At 50.2% G+C, this 18,212-nt stretch overlaps 1 long non-coding RNA gene, 1 other non-coding gene and 1 pseudogene across 6 annotated transcripts; 1 reads left to right on the top strand and 2 right to left on the bottom strand.

Moving 5' to 3' along the window:
• Positions 1-1,520: 1,520 nt before the first annotated feature.
• On the bottom strand, positions 1,521-10,775 carry LOC129472359 (uncharacterized). 5 transcript variants are annotated; one of them, XR_010118956.1, is made up of 3 exons: positions 10,267-10,775; positions 10,085-10,126; positions 1,521-4,897 (listed from the first exon to the last, which is right to left on the bottom strand). It is a non-coding gene; the product is annotated as an uncharacterized lncRNA (long non-coding RNA). The 5 variants fall into 5 exon arrangements; XR_008653896.2 differs by lacking the exons at positions 10,085-10,126; positions 10,267-10,775 and adding exons at positions 5,747-5,810; positions 6,353-8,608 and having other exon boundaries at positions 1,521-5,404; XR_008653895.2 differs by lacking the exons at positions 10,085-10,126; positions 10,267-10,775 and adding exons at positions 5,747-5,937; positions 6,353-8,608 and having other exon boundaries at positions 1,521-5,404.
• Positions 8,653-8,775, top strand: LOC129472805 (uncharacterized; annotated as a pseudogene).
• Positions 10,219-10,338, bottom strand: LOC129472806 (U5 spliceosomal RNA). The gene has a single exon (XR_008654077.1). It is a non-coding gene; the product is annotated as a U5 spliceosomal RNA (small nuclear RNA).
• Positions 10,776-18,212: the final 7,437 nt, after the last annotated feature.

Consider the following 18,212-nt stretch of genomic DNA (forward strand, 5'->3'; position numbering starts at 1 on the left):
AAGATCGCGCCATTGCACTCCAGCCTGGGCAACGAGCGAAACTCCACCTCAAAAAAACAAACCTTTGTATGTGGTGCCTGAGAAATAACTATCGAATGACTAGAATGTCAATAAACTGAGGTTTGTAAGGTACAGCTCTCATTAAGTGCTCACCATACATGTTAGATATTTCACATCAACACGGCCTTTTGGGACGAAGAGGTTGCTGGGGGTTAAGATCCCAGTTTGAGAGATGTGGAACCTGGACCTCACACAGTGAATCATTTGTCCAAGGCCACGCGACCATGGAGTGACTGGAGTGCAAACTCTGCCTTGATGCCGGTGCAGGCTTGCTTGGAGTCCCCACACTGCCATTTCTCCCCATGGCACGCGTCTGATGGCTTCTGTGGCATGGCTCAGTGTCCACAGGGCTTCCAGCTGGCCACCATGGTAGAGAGGAGATGCTGGTGGTCCACGGTGGAGCGGGCCAAGCAGTAACCCTGGTGGGTCCCATCTGCATGGTCCAGTGGAGGCTGTGGCTGCATAGAGAGCCTTTTTCTTTTTTTTTTTTTTTTTGAGACAGGGTCTCGCTGTCGCCCAGGCTGGAGTGCAGTGGCATGATCTCGGCTCGCTGCAAGCTCCACCTCCCAGGTTCACGCCACTCCTGCCTCAGACTCCTGAGTAGCTGGGACTACAGGCGCCCGCCACCACACCTGGCTAATTTTCTGTACTTTTAGTAGAGATGGGGTTTCACCATGTTAGCCAGGATGGTCTCGATCTGACCTCGTGATCTGCCTGCCTCGGCCTCCCAAAGTGCTGGGATTACAGGTGTGAGTCACCGCGCCCGGCCACAGAGAGCCTTTTTCAGGTTGCTTTTTCGGGGCCTGAAATCTGGTGTGGAAAATTTAATTGCATACTATCTGAAACTTCCCAACAGCTGAAACATTGGTTCGGAAATGTGTTCACTCCCTGAAAATCTACCTGCACCTCATACCTCTGTCCCATTTCACATCCTCTCAGCCACCCCTTTTTTTTTTTTTTTTTTTTTGAGACGGGGTCTCATTCTGTTGTCCAGGCTAGAGTGCTGTATGGCAGTCTCAGCTCACTGCAAGCTCCTCCTCCCAGGTTCAAGCGATTCTCCTGCTTCACTCAGCCTTCTCTGAGCAGCTGGGATTACAGGCGTGTGCCACTACACCTGGCTAATTTTTGTACTTTTGGAAGAGACGGGGTTTTACCATGTTGGCCAGGCTGGTCTCGAACTCCTGACCTCAGGTAATCCACCCACCTCTGCCTTCCGAAGTGGTGGGATTACAGACTTGAGCCACTGCGCCTGGCCTCTCTCAGCCACCTTGACTCCTGCCATTGTGGCGACAGCCAGCTCTGCATGGGTATGAGTGTCCTGGCAGCACCCAACATCAGCCTCTGTCATCTTTAGGAAGCTGCAAGGCACTCAGGCATATGTAGCCTTGAAGCATGTGAATGATAACACCGTTTGGGGCCACCCTTCACCCGTGGTACATGGAGCCAGTAGACACAAGCTCTCCTCTTCTGTGCCTGGCGTGGACAATTCGTAGGCATATTTTATTCGGCTACTCAGAAGGTGCTACGGTTTGGATATGGTTTGTTGACATTTGGCCCTCAGTGTGGCAATGTTGGGAGGTGGGGCTTTGTGGGAGGTGTTTGGGTCAGGAGAGTGGATCCCTCATGGATGGCTTGGTGCCTTCTCTCAGGAGTAAGTGAGTTCTTCCTCTTGTGGGAATGGATTAGTTCCCAAGAGAGCAGGTTGTTATAAAACCAGGAAGCCCCTCGGGTTTTGCTTCTTTACACGTGTCTGCTTCCCCTTCAACCTTCTCCACCATGCTAGGAGGCCAGGCAGATGCTGGCACCATGCCCTCAAACTTCTCAGCATGCAGAGCCGTGAGGTAAATAAACCTCTTTTCTTGACTGGGAATGGTAGCTCACGCCTGTAATCCCAGTACTTTGGGAGGCCGAGGCGGGTGGATCACGAGGTCAGGAGATCAAGACCATCCTGGCCAACATGGTGAAACCGCATCTCTACTAAAAATACAAAAAAATCAGCCGGGCATGGTGGCAGGCGCCTGTAGTCCCAGCTACTCGGGAGGCTGAGGCAGGAGAATGGCGTGAACCCGGGAGGTGGAGCTTGCAGTGAACCAAGATTGCGCCACTGCACTCCAGCCTGGGCGACAGAGCAAGACTCCGTCTCAAAACAAAACAAAAACAAAAAAACAAAAATTAGCTGAGTATGGTGGCACATGCCTGTAATCCCAGCTACACGGGAGACTGAGGCAGAAGAATCGCTTGAACCAGGGAGTCAAAGGTTGCAGTGAGCCAAGATCATGCCACTGCACTCTAGCCTGGCGACAGAGCGACACTGTGCCTCAAAAAAAAAAAAAAAAAAAAACCTCTTTTCTTTATAAATTACCCAGCCCCAGGTATTCTGTTATAGCAACATGACATGGACTGAAACAGAAGGTCCCCACGAGATCAAGCCCCGGATAGGAGACCCAGGCTAAGGCACTAACCAAGAGGCCTGTGGCTCCTCTGGACGATTTTTCCAGGAGGAAGTGGGATTCTCCGTGGCCATTGACATGGGCTGAATTGTGTCCCCTCCTCAAATTGCTATGTTGAAATCTTTTTTTTTTTTTTTTTTGAGAACTGTGAGTGCACCCAGGCTGGAGTGCAGTGACGTAAACATGGCTCACTGTAGCCTCAACCTCCTGGGCCCAGGCAATCCTCCTATCTCGGCTCCCCAAGTAGCTGGGACTACGGGTGTGCACTACCACACCTGGCCGGTTTTTGTATTTTTTGTAGAGATGGGGCTTTGCCATGTTGCCCAGGCTGGTTTCAAGCTCCTGAGCTCAAGTGATCCACCTGCCTCAGCCTCCCAGAGTGCTGGGACGACACGTGTGAGCCACCATACCAGGCCCCTGCATTGATGTCCTAACTGCCAATGTGATAGGATTAGGAGGTGGCTTTTGGGGGGGTTCTTAGGTCATGAGGGTACAGTCCTCATGAATTGGATAGCTGCCTCACCCTCTTTCCGCCATATGAGAATGCAATGAGAAGACAGCAGTCTGCAACCGGAAAGAGGGGCCCCGCTAGGACCCATGCTGGCACAGTGATTTGGAACTTCAGCCTCTGGAACTGGGAGAAATCAATTTCTGCTGTTTTGAAGCTGCCTGGTCTATGGTATATTGTTAGAGCAGCCGGAACAGACCAATACGGGCATATCCTTCCAGCGGAGAAATGGAACTCTTCTCTGGTGATAACAAACCAAGAATACAGAGTCGTAGGACCGTGGATGCTTCTTTTTTTTTTTTTTAGACAAGGTCTCACTCTGTCGCCCAGGCTGGGGTGCAGTGGTGCAATCACAGCTCACTGCGGCCTCAGCCTTATGGGCTCAAGCAACCCTCCCACCTCAGCCTCCTGAGTAGCTGGGACTATAGGCACAAGCCACCATGCCTGGCTAACTTTTTTTGTATATCTTGTAGAGACGGGGTTTCACCATGTTGCCCAGGCTGGTCTCAAACTCCTGAGCTCAAGCGATCCGCCCACCTCAGCCTCCCAAACTGCTGGGATTATAGGCATGAGCCACCGTGCCTGGCCAAATAAATCTTAGGGTATTTCTGGTGCAGGAGTAACCAGCTTCTGACCGAGCACAGTGGCTCACACCTATAATCCCAGCACTTTGGGAGGCTGAGACAGGAGGATCTCTTGAGCCCAAGACTTCGAGACCAGCCTGAGTGATATAGTGAGACCTTGTCTCTACAGAAAATTTTAAAAGTTAGCTGAGCATGGTGGTGGCGTGCACCTGTGATTCCAGTTACTTGGGAGGCTAAGGTGGGAGGATCGCTTGAGCCGAGGAGGTAGAGGTTGCAGTGAGCCAAGATCATACCACTGTACTTCAGCCTATGTGACAGGGTAAGATCCTATATCAAAACAAAACAAAAACAAACAAAAAAACCCCAAAAAACCAAAAACTGGTTAAACAAAAGGAAGAGTATTGGTTCACATAACAGTGTAGCTTAGTAGGAGCTTCAGGAATGGTTTGATCCAGGACTCAAGTGACTTAGGGATGTATTAGTATCTCTTAGCTCTGTCTCCTATAGATTGGCTTCCATCCTCAGACTGGCTACCCTTCTGGTAACAAAAATGGCCACAGTTATCACAAGCTTGACGCCCTCCTAGCATTAAACCCAGTGAAATCCAAGTCCTGGTATTCCTACCCAAAAAGCTGAGGCTCACCTCTGCACAGCCCCAGCCCTAAGTCAGTCACTGTGGCCAAGGTGAAAGGGATATGCTAATTAGGGTAGGCTGGCCGGGCCATCTCAGAGCTGGGGTAGGGTCAACCTCCAACCACTGAACAGACACTGATTGGAGAGGAGCAGCTTCCCAGAGGAAATTGTGGGTACTCTTGTCACGGATGAGGGAGAATAGATGTTGGCAGTGCAGTACAGACCTCCAGTATTCCTGCAAGGCGAGTGTCCGTCCTGTTTTACAGATGAGGAAAGTGAGGCTCCCAGACAGTAAGTCATTAAGCCAAAGTCACATAATTGGTGGATTCAGGGATGCGTTCCCAAGTCTGTCCAGTTCCAAAACTAGATGCTCCCACTACTAGCCCAAGTGATGGCAGACACATTTTGGAAACAGCCACCTGCCCCACGTTTCCAGAAGCAGCATCAATTTCTGCCATGCAGGGACGTTTTTCCTTTTCATCCCGGAATCTCTCTGGGCAGGGAAGGCTTGAGGAGCCTCTGAAGAGCAGGCAGGACGTTGGTGGACGGCACTTACTTCCAGACAACACAGACACACCTCAGCGAATGCAGCCTGCAGGAGAGACAGACGAGTGTGGACGGAGGATTACCCAGGTGCCGAGGCAAGAGACTGAAGGCACAAACTGTTTCAGTATAATAAACAAAATAGTTAGAATGAGAATAGTTATAATACAAATTAGATATAGAGATGATCATGGACATTATAAATCATTAGTATAAACATTATTAATCATTAACTTTTAATATTACTTTGTTGTATAACCAAGGAATAACCGGCGGGTAGAGGGTCAGGTGCTGAAGGGACATTGTGAGAAGTGACCAAGAAGGCAAGAGGTGAGCCCTCTGTCACGCTTGCATAAGGGCCGCTTGAGGGCTTCTTGGTCAGGTGGTAACACCAGTGCCTGGGAAGGCACCTGTTACTTAGCCGACTGTGAAAGGGAGTCTCCCTTTCCCTGGAGGAGTCGGGGAACACTCTGCTCCACCAGCTTCTTGTGGGAGGTTGGATATTATCCATTCCTGCCCGCAGTCATCCGGAGGCCTAAACCCCTCTCTGTGGTGCTGTGCTTCCACGGTCACACTCCTTGTCCACTTTCATGTTCCTCCCATACTCCTGGTTCCTCTTTGAAGTTCTTAGAAGATAGCGGTAGAAGAAATAGTGAAAGTCTTAAAGTCTTTGATCTTTCTGATAAGTGCATAGAAGAAAACGCTGACGTATGCTGCCTTCCCTCTCTGCTTCAGCTACCTAAAAGGAAAGGGACCCCTGTCCTATGATCACGTGACTTGCTTGACCTTATCAATCACTTGGACGACCCACCTTCCTTACCCTGCCTGCCCCCCTTGTCTTGTATACAATAAATATCAGCGCGCCCAGCCATTTGGGGCCACTACTGATCTCCGTGTCTTGGTAGTAGTGGTCCCCCAGGCCCAGGTGTTTTCTATTTATCTCTTTGTCTTGTGTCTTCATTTCTTACCTGTCTTTATTTCTCTGTCTCCGCACATGGGGAGAACACTCGCCAAGCCCCATAGGGCTGGACCCTACAGACAAGAAAGCGGATGATCATACTGCAGTCAGAGCTGCGGGACTATGGGGCAGGCACATCTAACCTCCCCTTGAAAGTCAGGGAGGTCTTCCTGGAGGAAGGTGAAACCTCCAATCTGGAAACTGAAAGATGACGGGAGTCAGCCAAGCTAAGCAGTGGAGAGCCTGAGTGACTGAATGCACAGAGGTGGGTGGGTGTAGGGAAGCCAGGGAGCCTTTATTTTGAAACAGGGTCTCCCTCTGTCTCCCAGGCTGGAGTGCAGTGGTACAATCATGGCTCACTGCAGCCTCGAGCTCTTGGGCTCAAGTGATCCTCCCACCTCAGCCTCCTGAGTAGCTGGGACCACAGGTGCACGCCACCACATCCGGCTAATTTTTTAAAAATGTTCTGTAGAGATGGGGTCTCGCCATGTTGCCCGGGCTGGCCTCAAACTCCTGGGCTCAAGATCCTCCCGCCTCGGCCTCCCAAAGTGTTGGATTACAGGTGTGAGCCACTGCACCCACCCAAGAATTGGATTTCTTTGCCCACATCACTGACCTCTAGGGACAAAGGGTGGGCTCCGGCCGGCCCTAATTCATGGCAACAGTGACATTAGAGATCATCATTCCTCCCATGGACATATCCCTTCTTCTCTCATTACTGTCATAATTTTAGCCAATCTACAGCTTCCCTGAAAACCAAAGAACGGTTTTCTCACCATGTTTTACAAAGTGCAAATTGAGACCCGGTGAAAAACAGTGACTTCTAAAGGTCAAAGAGAGGTCACTCATGGAGTTGGGTGGTGGCACCCTTGCAGGATGTACCCCCAGCCAGTGGTGGGTTAATCATTACCTCTGCTAACAGCTTGTGATGGTTAATAGTAAGCTGTTACTGGGATTACAGGCCCACGCCTGTAATCCCAGCACTTTGGGAGGCTGAGACGGGTGGATCACTTGAGGTCAGGAGTTCGAGACCAGCCTGGCCAACATGGTGAAACCCCGCCTCTACTAAAAATACAAAAAAATTAGCCGGGTGTGGTGGCAGGTGCCTGTAATCCCAGCTACTTGGGAAGCTGAGGCAAGAGAATCACTCGAACCTAGAAGACGGAGGTTGCTATGAGCCGAGATCGTGCCATTGCACTCTAGCCTGGGTGACAGAGAGAAACTTCATCTCAAAAAAAAAAAAAAAAAAGTGTCAACTTGATTGCATCAAAGGATGCAAAGTATTGTTTCTGGGTGTTTCTGGGTGTGGCCAGAATGGACTGGACAGGAAGACCCACTCACAGTGTAGGGGACACCATCCAGTCGGCTGCCAGCACAGCTAGAAAAAGCAGGCAGAAGAAGGTGGAAAAAGCCGACTTGCTGGGTCCTCCGGGCTTCATCTTTCTCCCGTGCTGGAGGCTTCCTGCCCTTGAACATCAGACTCCAAGTTCTTCGGCTTTTGGACTCCTGGACTTACACCAGTGGTTTGTTGGGGGCTCTCAGGCCTTCGGCCACAGATTGAAGGCTGCACTGTCAGCTTCCCTACTTTTGAGGTTTTGGGACCTGGACTGAGCCACTGCTGGCTTCCTTGCTCCTCAACTTGCAGGCAGCCTAACATGGGACTTGACCTTGTGATCGTGTGAGTCAAATTCTCCTTAATAAAGTCCCTCTCATATATACATAGATCCTATTATTCCTGTCCCTCTAGAGAACCCTGACTAACACACACGTGGAGGAGAGCTCTGAAAACCCGGGCCAGGGACCAGGGTGACTGCTCTGTGGCTGTCCCGGGAGATGGCAACACTGGGCAAGTGAGCTCGTGAGAAAGGCTGGGGCTCCTCTCAAAATAAAACCTTAGGAAGAGACAACTACACAGCATTCGCAGGGGCTGGGCGCGGTGGCTCACGCCTGTAATTCCAGCACTTTGGGAGGCCGAGGCGGGCAGATCACCTGAAGTCAGGAGTTCGAGACCAGCCTGGCCAACATGGTGAAACCCCGTCTCTACTAAAAATACAAAAATTAGCCGGGCATGGTGGCCCATACCTGTAATCCCAGCTACTCGGGAGGCTGAGGCAGGAGAATTGCTTGAACCCGGCAGGCGGAGGTTGCAGTGAGCCGAGATCGCACCACAGCACTCCAGCCTGGGTGACAAGAGCAAGACTCTATCTCAAACAAACAAACAAAACCTTTCTCTTGTCATGTAACCCATACATACACATACTATGTACACACAAACATTAAAAATAAAAAATAGGCTGGGCGCGGTGGCTCACGCTTGTAATCCCAGCACTTTGGGAGGCCGAGGCGGGCGGATCACGAGGTCAGGAGATCGAGACCACTGTGAAACCCCGTCTCTACTAAAAATACAAAAAATTAGCCGGGCGTGGTGGCGGGCGCCTGTAGTCCCAGCTACTCGGAGAGGCTGAGGCAGGAGAATGGTGTGAACCTGGGAGGTGGAGCTTGCAGTGAGCCGTGATCGCGCCACTGCACTCCAGCCTGGGCGACAGAGCAAGACTCCGTCTCAAAAAAAAAAAAAAAAAATAAAATAAAAAATAAAAAATTTAAGACAAAACAAAACCAACAGAAAACCTTTTTTTGAGGAGTCCCTAAGGCTTCACCAGTTTGTCAAAACTGGAGCTTGATTGCTGAGACTTTATTTGCATACCCACAATGCATTGTGCACCAAATAACTTTCGTCTTTAAAATTAGTAGATCCCCTTTTCCTTCGATCTATCTTTCCCAAAACTGAGATTGCTGTTACAGAATTTCCTGAAGAAAAAGACAGAAGTCAATAGCTCTTTTGGGCAGAAAGAAAGTTACCATTAGCCTGTTGGGAGTAGCCATTACCTGAGAACTGCAGTGCCGAGTATCTTGGTTGTACTCCGGTTTCTCTTCATATCGTATAAATCTTTCGCCTTTTACTAAAGATTTCCGTGGAGAGAAACAGTTTGCGAGTTTTAAATCAATTTTTAGAAGTCTTGCTATTTTTTTAGCAAGGCTTGTCTTAAGGTTTTTAAAAGTAGCTATACTTAAAAAAAAAAACCATTGAAGAAACACACGTTCAATGTTTACAAAGCATTGTTTTGTATTTACTGAACCCTGAAGGACCGGTGCTGGTTTCTGCAGGGAGAAGCCAGTAATTCCAACTTCCTACGTAGCTTGAATGAGGCTTTTGAGTCAGTGGGAGCAGGGCTGCGCGCTGTGGGCAGCTGCTTTTGCTTCAGGGCCTGCCCGGGGTCGGAATTTTTTTTTTTTTTTTTTTTTTTTTTGCAACTCAGGCTCGAGTGCAGCGGCGCAATCTCGGTTCACTGTAACCTCCGCCTTCCAGGTTCAAGCGATTCTCCTTAGAGGCTCAGCCTCAAGTAGCCGTGACTACAGGCATGCGCCCTCCTGCCCGGCTAATTCTTGTATTTTTAGTAGAGACGGGGTTTCTCCATGTTGGCCAGGCCCGTCTCAAACACCTGAGGTGATCCGCCCGCCTCGACCTCCCAAAGTGCTGGGATTACAGGCCTGAGCCACCGCGCCCGGCCTCTGGGTCAGGATTTTTTGCGATGGATTTCCTCCCTTCTTTACCGGGACAGACCCTGCTAGTTTTTCCTCCCCAACCTCTCCCTAGAATCTCCCATCACTAGCAGGGCTCACGGCTACCTGAAGGCATGACTGCATTTCCCAGCCTCCCTTGCGGCTGAGATGAATTCTAGCCAATGGCAGTGGCTGGAAAATTCACTTTCTCTTGGGTTGATTCATCAAACCGGTTGGGTCTGGGGAGGACTAGCTGCGCGCCAGGCACGCTCCTCAGGCGGGGATACTGGGCAGAAGAGCCCTCGGAACTGCCTTCTTCGATTCTATACGGAGAAGCCGGCGGGATCAGCGGGGGAGCTCGCCGCGAGTCCCTGCTTCATTTGATCGGATAGTCCAGCGGTTCCCAACTTTTCTGGCACAAGGGACCCGGTTCATGGAAGTCAGTTTTTCCAAGGGCGGGGGAAGGTGGATAGGGGGTGTGGGCAGTTCCAGGCTGAAACTGTCCCTCTCATCACTCATTCTTAAAAGGAGCACGCACCTCGATCCCTCGTATACGCAGTTCACAATAGGGTTTCCGCTCCTGGGAGAATCTGATACCTTGCTACCCTGACAGCAAGCAGAGTTCAGGCGGTAATGCCTGCCTGTCAGCCAGTAACTCTCTGTTGGTCAGCGGCCGGGGTGTAAAGACTACTGGTATAACTAACCAACATACCCTACTCTTCTTGATCGAAAGCAACATGCCAACCCTAATGTGTCTTACAACTGGCACAAAACGAGCAACACATACCTTAACAATTCGGAGATCCGGAAAAACTTCGAATCAGCGGTTCTATAAGCGAAAACCGCAGGAAAAAAAACTTAAAATTAACGGCTTAAACGCATCTGCTAATATTACGTCTGCTTTTTAAAAACACTAAAATAAGCCCTGCTAAAATAGCAAGGCCTACAAAAAATTAGTTTAAGACTCACAGTTGTTCCTCTCCACGGAAATCTTTAGTAAAAGGCGAAAGATTTACGCGATCTGAAGAGAAACTAGAATATGTGCTGAAACAGTCGGCACTCAGCTTTCAGGTAACAACTACTCCCAACACGTTAATGGTAACTTTCTTTCCGTCCAAAAGAGCCATTGACTTCAGCCTTTTCCTTCAGACAATTCCGGGACAGCAATCTCGGTTTCGAGAAAGATAGGTTGAAGGAAAAAGGGGAAATAATTTTAAAGACCAATAGTATTTGGTGCGCAATGCATTGTGGGTATGCAAATAGTCTCACCAATCACTCTCCAGTTTCAGGAAATACCTTAAATGGTTCATGCGTTTTAGCGCTGTGCCTGAGGCCACCACCGGGGGGCAGAGCAGAGTCTGGTCCCAGAAGAAAAAGGCTTACCCTTTTTTTTTTTTTTGAGACGGAGTCTCGCTCTGTCGCCCAGGCTGGAGTGCAGTGGCGCAATCTCGGCTCACTGCAAGCTCCGCCTCCCGGGTTCACGCCATTCTCCTGCCTCAGCCTCTCCGAGTAGCTGGGACTACAGGCGCCCGCCACCACGCCCGGCTAATTTTTTTTTTTTTTTTTCTTGAGACGGAGTCTCGCTCTGTCGCCCAGGCTGGAGTGCAGTGGCGCAATCTCGGCTCACTGCAAGCTCCGCCTCCCGGGTTCACGCCATTCTCCTGCCTCAGCCTCTCCGAGTAGCTGGGACTACAGGCGCCCGCCACCACGCCCGGCTAATTTTTTTGTATTTTTAGTAGAGACGGGGTTTCACCGTGGTCTCGATCTCCTGACCTCGTGATCCACCCGCCTCGGCCTCCCAAAGTGCTGGGATTACAAGCGTGAGCCACCGCGCCCGGCCGATTTTTTTGTATTTTTAGTAGAGACGGGGTTATCACCGTGGTCTCGATCTCCTGACCTCGTGATCCGCCCGCCTCGGCCTCCCAAAGTGCTGGGATTACAAGCGTGAGCCACCGCGCCCGGCCAGAAAAAGGCTGACTTTATCTGCTTTACTTACAGTGGGGGAGCCGTTAGGTCGGTGCAAAAGTAATTGCGGTTTTTGCAATTTAATTGCACAATTAACCTAATAAGTAAAGAATTTTTTTGAACGTGTAAAAAAAAAAAATTATCTTGGCTGGACTCCGTGGCTCACCCTTGTAATCCCAGCACTTTGGGTAGCTGAGGTGGGCTGATCGACTGAACTAGAGGTTCGAGACCAGCCTGGGCAACATAACGAGAGCCTGTCTCCAAAAAAAAAAAAAAAAATTCTTAAACTTCTAGCCACTCCAGACCTACTGCAGGCCTGGGGATTGGGCCCAGCCCCCTGGGTCTGAACTCATCCTCCATGTGATTCTGATGGGGGCTACATTGAGAACCTTTGTTGGGCAACTGTTCTGCCTGAAATATGGAGAGTGAGGAGTTTGGGAGACACATTACTGGCTGAGCAGGGGAAGGCCCGAGAAAGGCTGTGAAATGAGGAGAGAAAAGGCCAGGCAAGGTCCCTGGGGGATGGTGGCATAAAAGGAGGGGACAGTGCAGGAGTGAAAGAGATTAGAGAAATTCAGGGAGGCAGGAGGAAAACCTGGACTGGGAGCCGCACAGAAACCGGCAGAGAAGTTTCCTGGAGGGCGCGGTGGCTCACGCCTGTAATCCCAGCACTTTGGGAGGCGGAAGCAGGCGGATCACCTGAGGTCAGGAGTTCAAGACCAGCCTGGCCAACATGGGGAAACCCCGTCCCTACTAAAAATACAAAAATTAGCTTGGTGTGTTGACGCGTGCCTGTAATCCCAGCTACTCGGGAGGCTGAGGCACGAGAATCACTTGAACCCAGGAGGCGGAGGTTGCAGTGAGCCGAGACTGCACCATTGCACTCAAGCGTAGGTGACAAGAACAAAACTCCGTCTCAAAAAACAAACAAACATACAAACACCCCTTTTAATCCTTCTCTCCCCTCAGCTTCCCCCTCTGCAACTCACCATGTCAGCCCACGACATCCCAGGGGCTTCCTTGAGAGGCCAGACGCCCTCACCTTCCCAGCCCCCCTGCAGCTGCATCTGCCTCATCTTCTGCCTCCTCCCATGAACAGCCCTCCTCCTGGGCTTTGAACCCCAACTCCACAAAGATGGCTCCCCTCCCATGCAGTCCCCCAGCAGCACCCTCCGTGTCCCTCCCACTGTGGTCTGAATGTCGTGGCCCCTCACACATCCACAGGCTGAAATGTAATCTCCAAGGTGATGATATTGATAGGTGGGGCCTCTGGAAGGTGATTGGGTCATGGATGGGATCAGTGTCCTTATAAAAGGTTTGAGGGAGTGAGTTTGTCCCTTTCACCCTCCTATCAAGTAGGGACACAGGGAAGGTGCCGTCTATGAGGAACAGGCCTTCACTAGACAGCAAATTTGCTGATGCCTTGATGTTGGACTTCCCAGGCTCCAGAATTGTGAGCAATAAATAACTTCCTGCTGTTTATAAATTATCCAGTTTAAGGTATTTTGTCATAGCACCTGAACTAGGACACCCCCCCTACTGGCTCATCTTCTAGACGGATAAGTAGGCTTCCTTATCTCCTAACCTGAGAGAGAGAGAGAGAGGAGTGAAGGAGGAAGTGGGGAAGGAAGAAAGACTTCCTAAACCTCATCACCATCAGCCACAACAAAGCAAAGCACTTTTACTTTGTATTTCTATTTTAGAAAAAAAATCTGATGGAAATCTAGTAAAAAGAAACTTGGGGCCGGGCGCAGTGGCTCAGGCCTGTAATCCCAGCACTTTGGGAGGCCAAGGTGGGTGGATCCCCTGAGGTCAGGAGTTCGAGACCAGCCTGGCCAACATGGTGAAACCCCGTCTCTACTAAAAATACAAAAATTATCTGGGCATGGTGGGTGCCTATTGTCCCAGTTACTTGGAAGGCTGAGGCAGGAGAATCACTTGAACCCAGGAGGCAGAGGTTGTAATGAGCCGAGATCATGCCACTGCACTCCAGCCTGGGGGACAGAGCAAGACTCCATCTCGAAAAAAAAAATTGTCTCTAGAAAAACTGCATTACAAGATATGCTAAAGGAAGTACTTCAGGCTGGGCTCGGTGGCTCACACCTGTAATCCTAGCACTTCGGGAGGCCGAGGCAGGTGGATCACATGAGGTCATGAGTTCAAGACTAGCCTAGCCAACATGGTGAAACCTCGTCTCTACGAAAAATACAAAAATAAGCTGGGCATGGTGGCGAATGTCTGTGATCCCAGCTACTCAGGAGGCTGAGGCAGGAGAATCACTTGAACCAGGGAGGCGGAGGTTGCAGTGAGCCAAGATCGTGACACTGCACTCCAGCCTGGGTGACAAGAGCAAAACTCCATCCCCCCAACTCTGCCAAAAAAGGAAGTACTTCTGGCTCCTGTCTGAAAGGAAATGGCGTAAGATGGAAACATGTTCGTGAAAGAATTGAGAGCCCGGAAAGGGTAAACACATGGCTAAATGGAAAAGACTATTTTTTTTTCTTTCAAATATCTTGACCACCTGGTAAATTTGTAATCTTTTCTTAATTTCTTTAAAAGACAATTGTTTAAAACAAAAATATTGGGAGGTTGAGGCAGGAGGATCTCTTGAGTCCAGGAGTTTGAGGCTGCAGTGAGCCGTGATTGAACCACTGCACTCCAGTTTGGATGAAAGAATGAGACCCCGACTCAAAAGCAAAACAAAACAAAACAAAAAACAGACTGGGTATGGTGGCTCACACCTGTAATCCCAATACTTTGGGAAGCTGAGGCAGGAAGATTGCTTGAGCCCAGAAGTTCAAGATCAGCCTGGGCAACATAGGGAGACCCTGTCTCTACAAAAAAATAAAAAATTATCCAGGCATGGTGGTGCACGCTTGTGGTCCCAGCTACTCGGGAGGCTGAGGTGGGAGGATAGCTTGAGGCTGCAATGAGGCATAATCACACCACTGCACTCCAGCCTGGATGACAGAGTGAGACTCTGTCAAAAAAAAAAAAAAAAGAAAAAAAAGACAGGCAGACAAGCGTACCTACTGAATATCTTAATTTATATAAATTCCCTGAATAGGCAAAACTATCCAATGATGATCGAAGTCAGGACTGGTGGTTCCCTTTGACTGGGATGAGGCAGGAGGAAGACTTCTGGTAGAGGTGCTAGAAATGTTCTATTCCATGATCTGATTCCCTGTAAACATTTGTCAAGCTGTTCACCTTATATATAAATATTTCATAAAAACATTTTTATGTGTGTAATGCCTTAGTACAACAATACAAGGTTTGGTGAAGCAAATATGGCAAAATGATGAATTTTTACAGGGGTTCTTGCACCATTTTCTTGTCTTTCATGATTTTTTTTTTTTTTTTTTTTTGAGACAGGGTATTGCTCGTCACCCAGGCTGGAGTGCAGTGGTGAGATCATGTCTCACTGTAACCTTGAACTCCTGGGCTCCAACAACCCTCCCACCTCAGCCTTCCAAGTAGCTGGGACTATAGGAATGCACCACTATGGCCGGCTTTAAAACATTTTTTTTTTGAGACAGAGTCTCACTGTGCCACCCAGGCTGGAGTGCAGTGGCTCACTGCAACCTCCGCTTCCCAGGTTCAAGCGATTCTCCTGCCTCAGCCTCCTGAGTAGCTGGGATTACAGGCACGCACCTCTACGCCTGGCTCATTTTTGTATTTTTAGTAGAGATGGGGTTTCACCATGTTGGTCAGACTGGTCTTGAACTCCTGACCTCATGATCTGCCTGCCTCGGCCTCCCAAAGTTCTGAAATTACAGGCATGAGCCACCATGCCTGGCTTAAAATTTTTTTTTTAGAGATTACGTCTTGGGTTTTGCTCTGTTGCCCAGGCTGCTCTCCATCTCCTGGCCTCAAGCAAGCCTCTGGCCTCAGCCTCCCAAAGTGCTAGGATTACAGGCATGAGCCACTGCACAGGGCCTGAAATTTTTGATTATATATATATATATATATATATACATATATATATATATATATATATATATTAACTGCAGTAAGCATATGTCCCAGCCACCAGTCAGAATTCACATATGCTGTTATTCTGCCTGTGCCCAGGGGAAACTGAGGCTCAGAGGACTTGCTCGAGATCGCACTGCTGATCAGTGATCACCAGATCAGGCAGTCTGGCTCTGGAAGTGGCTTGCTTCATCAGCCCCTGATGCTTCTCCCTTCGTGGCCTACACAGGAGAAGGTGTCAGCGGGACTGGGTCCTGGGGACTTCTACGTAGACAGAGGACTGGGGGACACTGATGCCTCACTCTGGGTATAAACTTCCCTCCCTTCTTCCTTCATAGGTCTCGGCCAGGGTCAATGAGACCATGTCTGCAGTGTGCCGGGCAGAGGATTTGACACATAGCACACACTCGGTCTATGTGAGCTGTGGGGACAGCCCTGGATTGCCTCTTTTCCTCCCCAGAGCTGAACTGCCTGTCCCTGACAGGTTCCTGGGGTCAGGGTGAGCCCTGTCCCCATCTCCCCATCACTGGAGGCTGTGCCAGCAGCAAGGCTGGGAGAAGGAAGATGGGGAGGTTTATAGTTGCAACGCTCGCTAATGGTAATGATAGGTATGAAAATTTCAGGCTGATGGAAAATAGGGATGACATGATGCCCCAGATGGCTCCTCTGTTCTTCCTCTCTAAATTCAAACAGCCAGGACATTGTGCAGAAAACTGCCTTGTTTCCATGCACAGCAACTAGCTAGGCTTTCTCCTGGCCCTTGGCAGAAGACATGCCTTTATCCATGCTTTCATCCATCCATCCGTTCATCCACTCACCCACCCATGCATCCATCCACCTACCCACCCATCCACCCACCCATCCATCTATCCATCCACCTACCCATCCATCCATTCATCCATCCATCCATCCACTCACTCACCCATTCATCCATCCACCCACCCACCCATCCACCTACCCCTCCACCCACCCATGCACCCATCCACCCACCCCTCCACCCACCCATGCACCCATCCACCCACCCCTCCACCCACCCATGCACCCATCCACCCACCCATCCACCCATCCACCCATCCATCCTTGCAAGATCAGTTCCCTGCTTTGAGCCGTCTAGCTGCAACTTTCTGAGGTTCTAGAAGGAGGAATACTCACCCCTGCTCATGGGGTCAAGTATAGGAGTGAATCGCCTGCGAGATGCACTGACCCCCTCCCTGTCCCCCGTTATATCTCACCCCAGTCTCCCCAGACATACTCTGGGGATGCAGGGTGCACTGGAGGGCGCTGCTACGGCATCTCCAGCAGGTGGCGCTGGAGGCTATCTCCTTACCTGGGCGACACTGCATGCTTGTTGATTTGGGAAGGAGCAGGCTGACCAGGTGTGGGAAGACAGGGCAGTGGCCCAGCCCAAGGCCAGGCTGGGTTCTTCCCCACCCCACACTCCAGGCCGGTAGGTGAGTCACAGAACTCTCGGAAGAGATCTTGGTCCTTGGGTGGGTGCTCCTGTCTGTGCAGGAGGCCTGTCCCCCATTTGGTCTGGGACCAGTACGTGGTGGTTTGAGTCAACTTACTCTGTCTCTCCTAAGAGTTTTGCCCAGGGCATAGACTGCAATTACACAGACCTCAGTTCAAATCTCAGCTCTGCCTCTTAAAGGCTGTGTGATCTTGGCCAAGTTGCTCTGTCTCTCTGGGCTTCAGGTTGCTTACCAGTAAAATGGGGTAATAATGCCTATTGTCAGGTCAACATAAGGGTTAAACGGGTCAGCACCAAATCGTGATAGGTGGTCAGTGAGTGCAGGTTCCTTCCACCATCCATGGGCCTCATGTTGGGGGTCCTGTCAGCTGTCAGAGCCCAGCATGGGGCTGTATTCATGCTACACTGTTCCCGAACAAGGACAGAATTGGGCTTCTAATAAGACAGGACTGAAGGGTGGAGTGAGGAAAGTTCCAGAAACTGCTACTCACGCCCACAGACAGCTGCACTAATAGCTGCCCCCTCCCTCTGGGGACTTGGGCAATCACTCCAACTTTCCAGTAACTTCTGCTTCTTTCACAATAGGCTGGAGGGATAATTCTACCTAAAAAATAATTGCTTTGCTAGGAAAAGCCTGGCAAGTAAAACCTCATCATGTTACCTTGCGTCAGGGATTAAAAAAACAAAACAACAAAGCCGGGCACAGTGACACACATCTGTAACCCTAGCTACTTGGGAGGCTGAGGCTGGAGGATTGCTGGAGCCCAGGAGTTCGAGGGCAGCCTGGGCAACATAGTGAGACCCCTGTTTCTTAAAAAAAGCTAAAGAAAAGAAAAGGACAAAACTTAGTCCTGGCCGGGTGAGGTGGCTCACACCTGTAATCCCAGCACTTTGGGAGACTGAGGAGAGTGGATCACCCGAGGTCAGGAGTTCGAGACCAGCCTGGCCAACATGGTGAAACCCTGTCTCTAATACAAACACAAAAATTAGCTGGTACAGTGGCAGGTGCCTGTAATGCCAGATACTTGGGAGGCTGAGGCAGGAGAATTGCTTGAACTGGAAGGTGGAGGTTGCAGTGAGCGGAGAAAGTGCCATTGCACTCCAGCCTGGGTGACAGAGTGAGACTCCATCTTAAAAAAACAACAAGAACTCAGTCCTACAGGTGGGCGATTTCTGTTTACTTCCCTTGGAAAGGCTGAGTCTGTCCCCACAAACTGGTGCTTGGGGCACCTGTATCTAGGCAGTGAGTGATTAAGCCCCGGGAGTGGGTTGGCAGTAAAGCCAGGAGTCCCGTGCCAGGGGAGACACTAAACAGGTGTTTCCAATGTGTGTTTGTGTCCTGGGTGTTCAGAAGCTGGAGATGAGCTGGGGAGGTTTGTCTTTGGTCCCAAGTAGCTTCTCCTAGGCCTCTTTCAGGGGACCAGGAATGCCAGGTGGTCTCGAAGGCAGGGTCCACAGCAAACTGGTTTGCTCCTGTCCTGCGGCTGGGATGGGTAGGATGGGA

This window comes from Symphalangus syndactylus, chromosome 22, assembly GCF_028878055.3.
Source record: "Symphalangus syndactylus isolate Jambi chromosome 22, NHGRI_mSymSyn1-v2.1_pri, whole genome shotgun sequence".
Lineage (NCBI taxonomy): Eukaryota > Metazoa > Chordata > Mammalia > Primates > Hylobatidae > Symphalangus > Symphalangus syndactylus.